Genomic DNA, 14,187 nt, shown 5'->3' with positions numbered 1-14,187 from the left:
TCCCTCTAGAACAGTGGTTCTCAACCTTTTCGAGTCGCGACCCCCCAGAATAATGAGGTTGGTGTCGCGAACCCCCCACCCCCATCGAAAACGAGAGAAAGAGAGCTGCAAACTGGTGTAAACAGCTGTTTCTACACGCCTCCCCCTGCTGATTTTAAGTACTTTTTGTGAATGCTCTGTAACATGTGGACAAATACAACACATTCTCACTCCCATCGCGTAAAATACGGATGCTTGGTCAGGTGCCTTTGGCGTTGTTATTGACCCTAAAAGTCTTCTTTAGCGTCATATCTAAATGCGCTTTACGTAAACGCCCTTGGTCGGGACTATTGGCGTCACTTTTGACGCAGTTAGGTTAAGGAAAAGGTCTTGGGTGGGCTTACGTTTTCATGACATGCGGGACAAGAACGTGACAGTTGGCTTCAGGAAAAGAAGAACAGGACAGTTAGGTTTAGGTAAAGAAGAACGGGACAGTTGGGTTTAGGTAAAGAAGAACGGGACAGTTGGGTTTAGGAAAAGAAGAACGGGACAGTTGGGTTTAGGTAAAGAAGAACGGGACAGTTGGGTTTAGGAAAAGAAGAACGGGACAGTTGGGTTTAGGTAAAGAAGAACGGGACAGTTGGGTTTAGGAAAAGAAGGACGGGATAGTTGGGTTCAGGAAAAGAAGAACGGGACAGTTAGGTTTAGGAAATGTGACACACGGGACACGAACCCCGGTCTCCTGGGTGAAAGTCCTGTGTTTGGGCTTTGATACTACTCGCTCTTAATACTACGTCATCTTCAAGCGCCGTGTAGCTGCTGCTCTCCCCAGTGCGTTCTACACACACGCTGAAGGGTGCTTTTTGCGTCGTATATCTGACGCTGAGAGACACTGCTCAAGCGTCCATATTTTAGGAGTTCGGAGTGAGAACGGGTTGACAAATAATGATTTGCTTCAATGACAGTTTAGTTTTTTTTACCAGCTATCACCTAGCCTTGTCCAATGTTTATTTTTCTCTCCCCAACCATCTGCTGACCCTCAGAAATGATCTCGCTACACCCGTGGGGGTCCCGACCACCAGGTTGAGAACCACTGCTCCAGGACACGTGTCAAACTCAAGGCCTGAGGGCCAAAATCCGGCCTCTCGCAAATTTTGATACGGCCCGCATATCAATTCAGGTTCACAATACATTTTGGCCCCCCTAGTTCTGCGCCAAACCAAAAAGACGGGAATCTGTTTTCAAACTGTAATTACGCTACACTTAAAGCAGAATTTGGCAGATTTTTGACTTTGAGACTCGGAAAATCCCACAGAACCAGTGAGTTTGAAACAGGTTGCTGTGAGTCTGCTGTGACCTTTAAAAATGTTATCATTGTTTTGCTTGAATTGCTAAAGTCTATGATGGCTAAGAAACTTTTTGCTGCCTTTTTAGGACTTTATTTTGACCAAACTGTATGTGAGAAGACTATATGAGACATGCACTAATACAGTCAAAGATATTTGACTTTTTCGATTAACTAAAACCATGTCAATAAACTACACACCTCTGGCGCTTGATGTGATTCTCATTTTCCATTGTGGCACTCTGTGAAATTGAGTTTGACATAATCCTGACCATCACCAGAACCACAGTGGTAATGGACAGGATTATGTTGCTCACAGATGTGAAGGCGATCTACATAATCTTCAAATTGACCCACATATGGAATAAATGCTATCTATATTTTATCATTAATGCTTCATATCTGTAAACTGATCTCTCAAGTTTGCATACAGCATATTTTTCAAATTTGAAATCTGGACGTGACCTCCTCCGGGAAAGATTAGGTCTGCAGCTAAGTCAATTTAGTCTCACTGAGATTTGGTTAGTATCATGTGAAGCTACTGCCACACACTGCCACAGCCAACCCCACCGCAGCAAATGATGAAGGAACCGACCCCATGCAGCATTATAGTTTCAATCTCCCAGCACACGGGGGCAGTGTGGCAGCACGCCAGGGAGCTCTGAGCCCACCTTCCTCCTCTCCTGTCAGGGAGAAAAGCATGAGCAATGAGACTCTTCCAGCACATTTACTGTCTTGTGTTCTGCTAATGAATTGTTACAGTGACAGATCCACCCTGAAATACATTTTTACCACACTTTCTTTGCGAGTGAATCCGCATCCTCTGGGGTTGCAGCTCGTGCCTTGTGAGGCCGAGACGATAGCTCCCCTCTCCCTGCCTCTGATGTGCTGTTGCAAGTAGATTTCTGTCAACAATGCCTGATATAATGAAATAAAATATCCAATTTTTTCCCTCCCCCTCACATGATACTCACACTGAATAATTTCCAGTGATGTACCAAACACTGTCATGTGTAAGGCAGGAGAAGAGGATGACAGGTGAACTTCTCTCTGATAGGATTTAGTGCAATAGGTAGACACTGTGAGCTCAGCCTCAATGCTACAGCATCACAGGCGTAGTTATCACTGTAATTTTTCCCTCGGCAAAACCAATCTCCTTAGGTGAAGGCCGTAAACAATGTGTCAGCGTGTGTGTGTGTGTGTGTGTGTGTGTGTGTGTGTGTTTAGTCACAGAAGGACTTACTAAACGGGCTTACACAAAGAGACTCAAAATAAAGAGAAACAAAACGACAGCAAATAGACATTAAACAACTGCAAAGAAACCCAGAAAAGGCCAAAAAGAGACATACACTACAAAGAGACACAAAGCAGCCACAAAGAGGATTGTTATGAAAAAACTACTGAAACTTTTCAAACTACTTTTTATGAAACTTGGTAGAAAGGTGTAGCATGGGCCAAGGAAGAACCCATTACATTTTGCCTTATTATCTTTTAAATTGACGAACATCATACGGGTTTATTCGTGGCTTAATTCAAATGAGATCAAAAATGATTTGTCTCTCCACGTTTACTTCATATATATTTCCGAAAATAACGTCCCATAGTGGTCTGAAAAGTACAATTCTTTCGACTGTGTGACTTTGTAGTAAAACTTTTAAAAAGTCCAAATGCAAGTTAAAAAAAGAGACAAACAAAATACTTTATTATAGTAACGAGTAAATGTAATTTGTTACAGTGAGCAGCTGGGGTTATTGGCTGTTATGTTCCTGTGCAGGGTTTTGTGTGTGTGTGTGTGTGTGTGTGTGTGGGTGGGTGTTGAGTGATGCCACCCTGTCAGCTCCTGGCAGCAACATCTTTATAACGTTGTTGTGACACTCAGTTTGTACTGTCAGCCCCCCCCACCACTCCCGCCTTCCTTCCTACCCCTTTGGCAGGTATCAATGAAGCTAATGGTCTGAAGTCTTTTACAGTCAGCCCTCCATCACTGCAATGCTCTGTGGGCCTACAGGACAGAATGGATATAGTTGGGGCAGTAGTTTTTTTTTCCTGCCATGTGTGTAAGTGTGTGTGTGTGTGTGTGTGTGTTTGTGTGTGTGTGTGTGTGTGTGTGCGCGTGCGCGTGTGCGTGTGCGTGTGCGTGTGCGTGTGCGTGCATGCATGTGAGTCAGCCTGTGAGCGGAACCATTTTTCTGAACGTCCCATCTGAGTGATGTGTGGCATGGCAGTCAAAAATCAATGCTCTGCTATTAGTAACAATGCCTCTTCCCACCCCAGTCTGCCAATCACTAGTTTTTCCACAGCAGAGAATGACCAACCCGTTCTCACTCCGAACTGGTAAAATACAGACGCTTGGGCAGTGGCTGTCAGCGTCAGATACGAGAGTGTGTAGAACGCACTGGGCAAAGCAGCTTGAAGATGACGTAGCATTAAGAGCGACAACGGTATGAAAGCCCGAAAATCCACATATGGGGGTTGATTGGGGTGGTTGATGGGTCAAACAACACAACCACCTGCTCATCAGAACATTCTCACACATTGACACACCAATGGCGCAGCATTGGGAGCAATTCGGGGTTCAGTGTTAACCCTAACCCTAACCCTAACTCAAAGACACATTCGACATGGGGCTGCAGGGCCAGGGATCCAACCACCAAACTTCCAATTGGTAGGTGACCGCTCTACCACCTGAGCCTGCATTGGCACTGGAAGTAAATGAAGAGAATTAAAAGGTTTGACCTTTAATACTTCGGGGTACTTTGTTTGCTACATTTGCACTTCTTAAAGACATGTTTGTATACAGAATCAGGCTGAACTCTTCCCCTTTTCACTAGCCTGGGAAAAGCCTTTGAGATTTGCTCTGCAAGGCAGTCTGGCCAAGAGCCCATTCAAGCCCATTTCCAATTTTTCCAAATCGAGGCACCAATCACAACGGTTGAGGCGGGCTTTACACGATGACGCTAGCACAGCGACGGCAAGCAGCTTTTTGTTTACATTCAACATAACGGCCACCGAAGCGCAGCAACCCGTTGATGCTGCTGTAGCTGCTACGTCACCCGGATCGTTGGTCTGATTGGTTGAAGGACTATCCAATTGCGCCCAGAGGCATTTGAGCGGCGTCCGTTGGTGACGCCCCTTTGGAAATGGGCTGTGAATGACCCACTCTCAATTACAACTGAGAAGGGTCTGGTGTCAACCAGGCTACCTTTTCACCATAGTCTGGTGGAAACCCAGACAACATACAACGAAGCTGATTCACAGCTGGTACAAGTTAATAAACTTATTTCACCTTTGGACATGGAGGAGGTGATAATGTTGATGCTGATAATTCTCTGTGTGTTTGACACATTTCACATTACACATTGTCATTAGATTAATTGTTGCTGTAGGAATATTAATTAGTGCAGCTTTAAATAATAGATTCTTCACATGGTTTATGTTTATACTGTATAACATCACATTTGCATGTTCTCCTCTCAGATATTCCTCTGGTCAGACACGACATGTTTTCACAGTAATATAGCACCATCTCCAGCTTTAAGTATTGATCAACATCTCTGAGATCTTTAGGAGCACTTTGCGAATGCCTAGAGATTACAGCCCATTTCACTGGACTACAGGGTAACTGCTACATCACTGCTACATTACAATAGGCTGTGTAAGTAGAGCAAGAGGCAGAGCATTGATCTTCCTTTTGCACGTCCCTTGATATCAATCTTTTGCTGAATCTATCCTCTTCACAATTCATAAAAGTAGGTGTGTAACCAGAGAAATCCATTACCACACAGAGTGTAGCGGGCCATTCCAGACAGCTGTAAACTTTTAATATCCTCTTGCTACTTATTAACTTTGTATCCGGTTGTATAGTGATTTATCCAATTGTAATAATGAAACCTCTGGTAATAGCATGCAGTCTTTTTTGCACATTGTGTTGAAATGTCACAAGTAATGCATGGATTCTGCAAACCAGCAACAATGGGAACTTGTGCAGGGCCTTATGCTGTGATCACAATTGTAGCATAATCATAAAAACATTCTGCACATTACACCTGCAGCATACTGTACATCAATTGTGCACATATGGATCCACTAGCTTAACACCCAAGCGCCATCTCCAACCCTACGATTTGTCAAGGACAGCAGAGGTTTCCATTAAGGAAGCATTAGCCCCTCCTTAGACATGCCTCTCTACTCCACAAACCCTCCCTTTGTCTTCATTAGACCCCCCTGACAAGCTCCCACCATGCCTCAAAGTGGGCCATTACCGGCGCCCAGAACACAACAGGGCTACGCACTGGGCACTAATAGCTATCTCCAGTCTAGCGGCTCCCCTGTACGCCACTGGAGGCCAGGAGGTGAATGGAGAGTTTAGTACAGCAGATAGTAGAAAGTTGTTAAGTTGTCTCATAAATGCCATTTATATGTACCTATCCACACGTCAGCTACTCCCTGTCCTATTGTAACCACTTAAGATGTTATTTGACACCTGCAGCGTGGGCAGCCTGGCCAATTCTGTAGCTGTCTTGTCAGAGAGACAAGGAAAAGAAAGAAGAAGAGGGAATGAGTTGCTGTAAAAGATTGTTCTACGGATTGCATTCAGATCGCAAGGACAAAGCTGCAGGCAGTAAGTCATTTCAATAGGAGTCAATGACACACAGCTATACACACATCTGTGATACAGCGTTGCGTCACAGCATGCATGCCTACAAAACAGCTTGTTAATAAAAAATGTTATGCTGTATGCATGCACTGAAGCATCCACTAATTACAATAGTATGACATGCTTTCATTCTCCTTCTCCTGAAGGTGCTTTAAGATCTCAATACATGGTAACACTAGTCAACACAACTGAATATATTGGTGCACTCCAAATGGCAACACAGAGAAGCTAACGCTAACGCCCTAACAAAACTAATCTTTGTGATGCTTAATATGTCTTTTAGCTATGTAAATATCTAATGTTAGCAAAAGAAAATACTAATAAATTATACAAATATAACTTTGTCCATCCACACGACGTTCACTACACTTTCAAATGAGGCCACGCCCATTTAGGAGACAGGAAGTGTGTACCGTTTTATACCATTGGCACTGCTTGAAATGCGCTATCTATAGTATAGAGGATCTTTGGTTATAGCTAGCATACAAATAGCTTAACAACTAGCCTAACTAGTATAAAATTAGTCAACTACAAACCACACCCACACTGTGGGACCTTAAAACTAGTAAAAAAAACATTTTCCTGATAAGTGACCTCTTGCGGCTGTGCTAATAATGACGCTGTTAGCATTCTGTTCCCTACCAGCAGTCAACGTTTCTATGATCTTTCTGTAACGTTAACTACGTTGTTTTGGTTTCCTAAACTTAACCACAGAGGTGGCAAATCATAAAATGGTCATGCTATATGTATTTTATTATTACTTGTTGGCCTATGAGATAACCAAAAATGACTTGATAAAACTAAAATGAGTCAATAAGAGTTGATATAATAGGATTTAGGAAATAGGATTTGTTTATGTGTATTTGAATCCAGTGGTGCAATGTAACGACGTACATGTACTGTATTGTACTAAAGAATGGTATTTGTATTTTACTTAAGTACTGATATATGCACACCTATGCCACTAAATTTCAGAGGGAATAATTGTAATATCTTTACTTCACCGCACTGCACAGCTATAGTTACTAGGTAATAGCATGTAAAATGTTACAATTAGCTCCACTTTGAGCAGCTACAGCATTCAAATACTGCTTAATGTTCTGCTATAGAATAATAAGACATTGACAGGGGCTTTTCTATATTCAGGACCTTTGCTTGTAATGGAGAGTGTTACATAGTTGTATTGCTACTAAGGAATCAAATGCCTCTTCCGACCCATAATTCTCCCCTCTAAAAAAAACTGTTGATATTATAGGATAGTTTATATGACTCTTAACAGTTCATTACACTTTCTTGTAGTAATATTGTTTTATGGTCTAGGTTTAATGAGACACACAAAGACATTTTCTTAGATAAAGAGACTCGGGATGGACAGAAGGATTGTTTCAAGATTGGTTCACACAGATAAACAGTGTTACAATTAAAACAGATGGGAGAGGCTTTCTTCAGAGTTCTCACAGAATGGAGCATAACATGTTCACAACAAGTATAAAGAGACATTTCACAGCAGCTGTGATGAGGCTGACGACCCGTTATGTTGCTTACTGTAACTTGACTTTACTGTCACCACATACTGTGAAGGTGCTTTGCTGTGCTAACTTCCTCTCCGCTTGTGTCAGACCTCGTGTTTCTTCTCTCCTCTCTATACTCTCCAAGCCTTCTCCTTGTCTCAGCAACTTTATCTCAACCTGTCAACCTCTCCACTTCCATCCCGGATAGATAGCAACATCACATCCAGCCCCCGTCTTTGGCAGATATCAATGATCGGGAGAGATTTTTGCCTCTGATATATCTCACGATCTGCTGTCAGAATGGAGGATCTGACTGAGATAGCCCAGGTTGTGCAGAAACAGCAGCACATTTGACAGATTTGAGGTTTTGTGTTTGGGTTGTGAGAGAGCAGATATGACAGATAGGTGCAGTAAGAGAGATGGATAGGTAGAGCTGTCATGCCCTGAGCTGTCCACATGAAGATGACTAGACAATGACTGATACAGCAAACTTGGGAATGTCTCCAAAACAACAAAATGGATAATGTTATTTGGCTCTGCCAGAGATGGGGACTGGAGTTTGAGACTCTGAAATCAGTGTCTAATACCTCTAGTATACTTCTGTTGTTGGGTGAAAGCCTAAAATCCACTTTGCAAGGCAAATACTGATTTATTAAATTGTTACAATTTATTGTCTTAATTATGTCCTATCCGTAATAGTCTAATTCAACGATGTTTAATTTCCGGGATTGTTCAGGTGCTGCCGGAAATTCCGCCAGTTGTCCGTCACCTTCCATTTTCTTTGTGTTGGTGTTCTAAATTCCGGTAGATTTCTGAGGACTATGGTTAACTGCTCCTCAGATCTCTGCAGGGTAAATCCAGACAGCTAGCTAGACTATCTGTCCAATCTGAGTTTCCATGCATGACTAAAACAACTTTTGAACGTACATGTTCCACCAAAACAAGTTCCTACCCGAGGCTATTTTGAAGAGGCACTGTGGCTCCGTCCGGCGCTTAGCACCACCCAAGACGATTGTGATTGGTTTAAAGAAATGCAAATAAACCAGAGCACGTTTTTCTCCCATCCTGGAATGCTGTGTGGACTAGCCAGACCTTCCTCCGCAGCGCTGTCGAGGAAGGTCTGGCAATGTGAGACTATAACTGTAATAATGCTCTTTTTGGTTTTACTAACCAATCAATTAACTGAGATTTGGGAATGCAGCAACATTGCAAAAAAAGGAGTCAGATTTGGTTTTACTACACATCCAGCAGACACAGAGCAACACTATCACTTGGAGCTTAGTATTCTATGCACTAAAAAGGTATGTATAAAGGATTTAGGCCGCCCTACACCTTATTGTAGGCCCAGTTTAATATGCAACTTAATTTTATACAATATATGTAGTAGGGGGTCCCTGCTCTGTCTCTCTTTCGGTTAAGGGGCCCTTGGCTAAAAAATTTAAATGCTAATGTGAATAAAAAGATCCCTGCTAAACTCCACTATATCTTTACACAGCAAACAGTTGTTTAGTGCTATATAAATGATCTGAATGTCGAGGCAGCCCCTTTAAAATGTGATAACAATTCCTTCTTTGACACTAATGATTTTCAAAAGGGGTTTTCTGAGCATAATCAATCACATCAGTATCTCAACTTAGAGAAGCATGTAACCCTGCTCAACCTATCTAAAAAGGTGGAAATCACAAATTTGGTAGATGCAAGATTTTCACTACACTGTATAATATGTGACATGTAGGTCTAGGCCTCCCAGGATGAAACTTTTGCCTGAGACACTTGACAGAATGTAAAATATAGTAAGGCTGACATGTCATTTTGTGGAAGGATTTAATACAGTTTTTACGCCTTGAATATTTTGTAGACTCACTGTGACATTTATTGGCAAATCATTTCACTTCTGGACTTGATATGGAAATGAGTGTGCCACACATCCTTCATCAAAGTCAACGCAGGGATCAGCCCCTCATAAAATACCCCCATAATATATAACATTATTGCTTTAGTGTCTTTTTGTTTTTAGTACATAATGTTCTATTTACTGTGGACCTCTTCTTATACTCCCACAGTGGCATTGGTGGTGTTTATGTGGTACTTATTAGTACGTTCATAGGGACATTATTATATTTCATGGCATTTGCATTTTCAAAAAATGTCTTTGCACACCAGAAACGTGTCTGACGCGGTGCTGCTGCTGCTAGCCTTGTCTGTACACGTATGTTTCCCATTGATAAAATGAAATAATAGCGTGTCAAGCAGTAGTATACTTCACGTTAAACATAAATATATACTGATGTGATTACAGCAAAGACAACGTCGGCAGTATTGACAGCAAAATAGGCTACAGAATATTTTGTTCTGTATTGACAGGTGCAATATTTGAAAATCGATAACTATTTATTATTATTATTATTATTATTATTATTATTATTATTATTATTATTATTATTATTTTAAATTACATTTATATCTGCATTTATGTCAAAATCTAGAGACATTCAAACATCAAAATGTCATTTATTAATGTATTTGTGTCAAAATGACATATAAACATCTTTTCATATTCTATTCTATATCTGTAACGCTTTCAACACAGGGTCGGTCCTATTTCTAGCATGCACGCGTTTTCGACGCGGCTGAGACGTGCGTGTCACGCAGGCAGTGGGAAGGAGCCCTAATATTCCAGTGATGGCTGAGATTTTTTACAGTTCTTTTCTTAACTTTATCATTTTCTCTGTCTGCATGTCCAGTGATAGGGATAGTGTTGAAGTCAAATAGTGACTCATAATTGTGCCAAATTTGCATTTGCATAATACTGGTTATATCCGATTCTGGTTATTCCATCCTGCTGACTTTGTTTTCACCATTTATGCAGAGAAAGAAATGCACTGAGTGCAGAGGGAGCTGCATAACCTTCAAGCATTGTGGAGCTGTGTGTGTGTGTGTGTGGTTATAGGGTTGTGCAGGAGTAGCAGTGACACAGCTATTATTGTCTCTGATGCTACCGTACAGCAGGGTGACAGGTTGAGTGATGCTGTGCTGTCATCACACTGTCCTGTAAAGAGAGATGTAGTGGAGGATAAAACCAACATACGTTTATTATTACTATGTGAGGAAGTCATCCACGCTTTAAGGCTAACATGTACATAGAGTAGTATCAGGCTTGTAATGTCGAGGGGGACACATGAGGGTTGGTGTAAATTAGTGGTTGATTGCCTAATGATCACCACTGGTGTACACACCATTATATTTTCACTACATCAAGTAATAAGTTAAAGGAGACTATTATGCTCATTTTCAAGTTCATACTTATATTTTGTGTTTCTACTAGAACATGTTTACATGCTTTAATGTTCAAAAAATACTTTCTTTTTCTCATACTGATTGTACTGGGGTGGGTGATGGGTTATAAATATATATATATATATATATATATATATATATATATATATATATATATATATATATATATATATTGTATATCTGTTATCTTGCTATAAATATATAATATAAAATATACAAAATATATAATATATACAGAAACTATTTAAAGTTTAAAAAAGGGGTGGGAAAAATAACAAGCATCGGCATTGTCTCGCTCCTTTTTGGTTTTTATATTTTATTTTATTGTTATGTTTTGTTCAAAATAAAAATAAAGAAAGAAATAATGCTGTATGCACCCTCAGTCTGAGGCGCTCTGTTGGAGCACCTGTCTCATTAAGCCCCCTACCCTAAAAAGCCCAGTCCGCTCTGATTGGTCAGCGTTTCCAGGTCTCCGCATCTGTGCTCTGCTCTGTCTGTCTCTGTACAGTCCGTCGCAGCCGGAAACTGACTGCAACGGAGTGTATAGTGCGACTTTATAGCGTAAATAATTACCAATAAAGACTTTTAAATCACAAACTACAGGACCGGACATGTTCCAGCATGATCTGAATTTAGGAATTAAAAAACAACATCTGCAACCAAAATTACAAGTTTCCCTGACGTTAGCAGAGGCGGGTCTAGAGGAGGGGCCTGAGGTAGCACCCGCCCCCCTGAAATATGATTGCCATCTTCCCAGCCCTTGTCACATGACCAATTAATGTTTCTGTGGTGACTATCCAAATTTTTGCCTTAAGAGCCCATAGAAAATATGTATTGTATTTAGATACACAATGTGTTGAAAATATTCAAATTAATAATAAATGTGATGTGTTTTGTTTGCCTGCCTAGAGCAGATGACCATATATGGAAACCCAGCCTGGTATGATGTCATAACATAAAAAACGGTTGAAACCAGAGTGTTCAGAACAGTGTTAAATCTGAGTTTTTGGCTCACAGTGATTTCTTTTAAATACATTTACCTCATTATTTGAAACTTTGACCACGTTTAACATGATCAACCAATATTGTAACGTTAAAGATATGACAGAAATTCAGAAAAGCATAATAGGTCTCCTTTAAGTAGGTTGTGAGTAGTACATTTCACTCCTCCACGCAGAGCTTTCGCTGTAGCCTCCGTAAGTGGCCTGATGTTTATACTTGTGCGCTGGTGTGTGCGTCGAGCCGGCATGTGTATGTGTGTGTGTGTGTGTGTGTGTGGGGAGTGGGTGATAGAGCGAGGGAGAAGTGAGAGAGTGAGGGCATTTAGCTTTGGAGTGAGTACCGACTCTAGAGTCATAGTGAGAGAAACAAAGTGTCCCCTGTGTTTTCTGACCAAGGTGGGAAATCTGTAGCAGGAAAAGTTAACACTCTCCTTGATTTAATGTTGTTTATGGAGAAGGAGAACATTTGGCCACAGTACAGATCTTTTAAAAGAGTGCTGGAGTATGGTCCACAGTCTGGGATCTGAAAAAAACACGCTTTGGCCTGTATTTCTTTAAATGTGCAATTGTGCAGTGGTCAGTCCGTCTGACTTCATCTTCGGTCAATAACATGTGCGACACGATTGATCTGGACATGTGCAAGGTGTTTTTTTAATGTATCATTGTTCATGGGCTGCCTTCATCTTGGGCTGTTTTGTATGCCTATGTGTAAATGTGTGTGGATTTGGTGTCAGATCAGCGATTCTCAATGTCCGGTCTGTGCAGTGTTAACTACTGGAGTGCACCTGCTGCCAGTGACTTCAGCTCAGCAGCCTGTCTCTCCTCCTTCCTGCAGTGCACTAAAGCAGTAAAGGCAGTGAAGACTTTACTGCCCTTCCCGATCACACATCTCCGATAAGGTTTCTTCTTTATCTCAGCCACAAAAAACAGGATTTCCAAATCAAACGGATGTAGGAAACATCCTCCTTTAGCGATTTTTCCACATAATGACTACAGCTGTAACAATTCCAAATTTTACTCTACAATTATTATCTCAGAAATAATTGCGGTTAACAATATAATTGTCTCTTTCCGTCAACTTTAGATGAATATTTATTGACGTATTACTTTTTCAAACGATTAAAGTTTTGCTTTAAGTTTTGGTTATCACTGTTATGTAACCCATATAATAATAATTAATAATAATAAGGCAGGAAGTAAAACAAGACATGACATGGGAGAAACAGACACTACAAAATAAAACAGGAAACTGAAGCATAAAACATACACAAGGATGAAAATAGGGTAAAACGCAACAGAGAACACAGGAGAGAGTAACAGAAACAGAAACAGGGAATAAATGAAGACAATAAAACAGGAAAAACTAGAAGAAGAAGAAAAAAAATGCCTTTATTTAACCCGAGAGGGGAAATTCACAATTTTCACTCTGTTAGTACAGTTGCACACAGGCCTGAATTACAAACATGCTCAGGACCTATACATGCTAAACACACTAATAGAAAGAATCAGAGTGAGGGGTGCTGCTCCTTGGAGGAGTATCCCAAGCAGTTGGGGGTTCAGTGCCTTGCTCAAGAGCACCTTGGCAGTGCCCAGGAGGTGAACTGGCATCTCTCCAGCTACCAGTCCACAATCCGTACTTCGGTCCGTATGGGGACTTGAACCTGCGACTCTCCGGTTTCTAACCCAACTCCCTTTGGACCGAGCTACTGAGCTAGCACCACCCACAACTGAAAACCACAACCATGACATGTCCTGAAATACACACACACACACACACACACACACACACACACACACACACACACACACACACACACACACACACACACACATGCTCAGGTCCTATTCATGCACAAATAGAGAGATGTCAGAGTGAGAGGGCTGCGACTGCTGGACAGGCGCCCTGAGCAGTTGGGGGGATACGGTGCCTTGCTCAAGAGCACCTTGGCAGTGCCCAGGAGTAGGATTGGGCTCCGAGAACCGTTTCCTACTTGGAATCGTTCCAAAAATTACGATTCCATCGGAATTGTTTCTTTATTAAAATCATTTGGAGGATTTAGTTTCAAATCCGATCATCGGTTCCAAATTTAACATGCGCAAATTTTGGTTTCCATAGCAGCACTTGTAGTGTTGCAGCCTTGGAGCACAGTAAGCGGCGCTCTAGTCTGACTTTGTGTTACGCCCGGTAAAACTGCAAACAAAACCACCATCGTTGAATCAAAATAAAATGTTCCTTTTATTTGTGAAATAAGCATGTGACCCGTTTCAACTCCACCACTCAAAGAATCGGAATCAAGAATCGATAAGAACCGGAATCGAAAGGAAGAATTGGAATTGGAATCAGAATTGTTAAAAATTAAACGATGCCCAACCCCTACCTAGGAGGTGAACTAGCAT

At 41.3% G+C, this 14,187-nt stretch overlaps 1 long non-coding RNA gene across 1 annotated transcript; it reads left to right on the top strand.

The window, feature by feature from the left end:
- Nucleotides 1–97: 97 nt before the first annotated feature.
- On the top strand, nucleotides 98–11,158 carry LOC116067516. Its single transcript, XR_004109236.1, has 3 exons — nucleotides 98–178; nucleotides 4,975–4,979; nucleotides 11,145–11,158. It is a non-coding gene; the product is annotated as an uncharacterized LOC116067516 (long non-coding RNA).
- The last annotated feature ends 3,029 nt before the right edge of the window (nucleotides 11,159–14,187 follow it).

The sequence above is a fragment of the Sander lucioperca genome, chromosome 22 (genome assembly GCF_008315115.2).
Source record: "Sander lucioperca isolate FBNREF2018 chromosome 22, SLUC_FBN_1.2, whole genome shotgun sequence".
Lineage (NCBI taxonomy): Eukaryota > Metazoa > Chordata > Actinopteri > Perciformes > Percidae > Sander > Sander lucioperca.
The sequence above is the reverse complement of the archived record's forward strand: the minus strand, read 5'-3'. Positions and strand labels throughout refer to the sequence as shown.